The sequence below is a fragment of the Pseudorca crassidens genome, chromosome 12 (genome assembly GCF_039906515.1).
Source record: "Pseudorca crassidens isolate mPseCra1 chromosome 12, mPseCra1.hap1, whole genome shotgun sequence".
Classification (NCBI taxonomy): Eukaryota; Metazoa; Chordata; class Mammalia; order Artiodactyla; family Delphinidae; genus Pseudorca; species Pseudorca crassidens.
In genome coordinates, this window is record NC_090307.1 from 45,308,648 (window position 1) to 45,311,803 (window position 3,156).

At 44.8% G+C, this 3,156-nt stretch overlaps 1 pseudogene; it reads left to right on the top strand.

The window, feature by feature from the left end:
- Positions 1 to 277: 277 nt before the first annotated feature.
- Positions 278 to 750, top strand: LOC137204119 (peptidyl-prolyl cis-trans isomerase A pseudogene; annotated as a pseudogene).
- Positions 751 to 3,156: the final 2,406 nt, after the last annotated feature.

A 3,156-nucleotide genomic window follows, 5' to 3' on the forward strand; every position in this document is an offset into this window, starting at 1 on the left:
CACACACACACACACACACACACACACACACACACACACAGGTAAATATGTGAGATGGATGTTTAACTCCACAGGGGTATCATTTTACAGTACATACATATATCAAATTATATCTTACAATTTAATTGCCAGTTATACTTCAATAAAGCTGGAAAAAAAAAAAAAAGCACATCCGGGCTTTTTTGCAGACGCCGCCACCCCGGAACCTCCCGCGCTGCCCATCCACGGTCAACCCTACCGTGTTCTTTGACATCGCCGTCGACGGCGAGCCCTTGGGCCGCGTCTCCTTCGAGCTGTTTGCAGACAAAGTTCCAAAGACAGCAGAAAACTTCCGTGCTCTGAGCACTGGGGAGAAAGGCTTTGGTTATAAAGATTCCTGCTTTCACAGAATAATTCCGGGATTTATGTGCCAGGGTGGTGACTTCACACACCATAAGGGCACTGGTGGCAAGTCCATCTATGGGGAGAAATCTGATGATGAGAATTTCCTCCTGAAGCATACGGGTCCTGGCTTCTTGTCCATGGCAAATGCTGGCCCCAACACAAACGGTTCCCAGTTTTTCATCTGCACTGCCAAGACTGAGTGATTGGATGGCAAGCATGTGGTCTTTGGCAAGGTGAAAGAGGGCATGAATATTATGGAAGCCACGGAGCGCTTTGGGTCCAGGAATGGCAAGACCAACAAGAAGATCACCATTGTTGACTGTGGACAAATCTAACAATAAATTTGACTTGTGTTCTATCTTAACCACCAGAGAGCACCCCTTCATCCCTGTCTGCTCAAAATATCCTATAATCTTCGTGCTCTCATTGCACTTCTTTGGGTTCCATATTTTCCTTATCCCCCTCCAAGTTAAGCTGAATTGCAAAGTTAAGTTCATGGTTATGAAATAAAAACTAAACAACCAAAAAAAAAAAAAAAAAGCACATCTGTAGGTCCTACCCAGATCTACTGAATTAGAACTCAGGGGCAGGGCCTGGAATCTGCATTTTAAACAGGCACCACAGACCAACTATACTGCATTAAAAAAATAAAACTTTAAAATGAACAGGCACCGCAGGAGATGATTACACAGGCTGAAGTCTGAGAAACACTGGACTGCAGGGCTGTGTCAAGTCTTTTCCAGATCCACAAATTCGAAGCAGTGGGGTTGCAATGCAGCAGCCGTCCACATCTTTCTGGAGCTACCACACTCTGCAGCTCCGCCCACATCTTCTTCTCTTCAGTTAACTCATCACAGAGAAGATTGAAGGAGAGAAGGGAAAGCAGCAGAAGCTGGCCCCATGGGAGCCTGAGCCACTGGCTCTGTTTGGACAGTTTGCTGTGCCTTTTGGTCCTACTTGGGTCTGGTTACACATACGCCAGGGGCCGGCAAACCACAACCCATGGGCCAAATCCAACCCACCACCTGTTTTGTAGCTTGCATTCTTTGTGAACTAAGAATGGTTTTTACATTTTTAAATGGGAAAAAATCAAAATAAGAATAACATGTCATACACATAAAATTGTATGAAATTCAAATTTCGATGTCAATAAATTAAGTCTTCTTGGAACACAGCCACAGCTCATTCATGTACATTTTGGTTATGGCCACTAAATTTGCTCTGAGTGTCATGTGCCGAGGCTGGTCTCAGCTAATGGGGGGATTCCATTTTCTTTGTCAGTGACTGACCGGGGGTAGGTATGTGGCCAAGGAGAAATAAGAGAAAGTCTTCTAGGGGGCTCCAGGGAAACGTCCTCCTCCCTTATAAAGTGGTACAAAGAGATTTCCTTAAATCTTTGAACAATGTCATCCGAGGGCATCATGCTTGGATTTTCTTCAGTTGCCGTCTTGCATGGGGAAAAGTCCATGAACAGTGGAGATACTGAGCTGGAACTCTGACGCAGCTGGTATATATATATTTTTTCTCTCTTGCCAATAACATCAAGAATGCTCCAAAGTTATTGTGCTTTTCTGATTAAGGACATTCTGGGTAAAATGATTTCTGACTTGTGGTCTAGAAGGAGAGAAAGTGTGCTGTTGATATCTTGCATTGCAAGAAAGACAGAGCTGGGTTATTATAGGTGTTGACATTTCCTATGAGCCCCACTTACAAAATTGATATTAAGTAATTTGCCCAAGTTCACATAGCTGGTCAGTATGGATTTGAACCCAGGAGCCAAGCTCCAGCACCTGTGGTGTTGACCTCTGCACATCACTGCCCTCTCCTCAAGGTCTGGATGAGGCCGATGCTCTCTCTCACCTCCCACCTCTTTTTCAGGGTGGGTCTGATAATCAGGCATGGACAAGCAGTGCATTCCATTCTCACGGCCCGAGTCACTGGTTCAGGTGGGATATGCGACACAAGGTAGGCCAGGGAGTCGCAACCCCAAGGCTTTTCTGGAACTATTAGGAAAGAGAACCTATGTCAGATGAAATAGCCAAACCAACAGGTTGTACACCTGAAGCTGCTGTTGGCCATCATTCCACCACAGAGAGAGAGTCAACACAGGACTATGCAATCAGAGGAAGGAGACAGACAGCTCCTGCTGACGTACGTGAGTCTGCATCTAGCCAAGCCTGACACCCTTTTCTTTCTTTTCCTTCCTTCCTTCCTTCTTTCTTTCTTTCTTTCTTTCTTTCTTTCCTTCTTTCTTTCTTTTCTTTCTTCCTTTCTTTCTTTGTCTCTCACTCCCTCCCTCCCTTTCTTCTCTCTTCCTTCCTTCCTCCTTTCCTTCCTTTCCTTTCCTTCCTTTCCTTCCCTTTCCTTTCCTTCCTTCCCTTTCCTTTCCTTTCCTTCCTTTCCTTCCTTTCCTTTCCTTCCTTTCTTTCCTTTCCTTTCCTTCCTTTCTTTCCTTTCCTTTCCTTCCTTTCTTTCCTTTCCTTTCCTTCCTTTCCTTCCCTTTCCTTTCCTTCCTTCCCTTTCCTTTCCTTTCCTTTCCTTCCTTCCCTTTCCTTTCCTTCCTTCCCTTTCCTTTCCTTTCCTTTCCTTTCCTTCCTTTCCTTCCTTTCCTTTCCTTCCCTTTCCTTCCTTTCTTTCCTTTCCTTTCCTTCCTTTCCTTCCTTTCCTTCCTTCCCTTTCCTTCCTTTCCTTCCTTTCTTTCCTTCCCTTTCCTTCCTTTCCTTTCCTTTCCTTCCTTTCCTTTCCTTTCCTTTCCTTTCCTTCCTTTCCTTT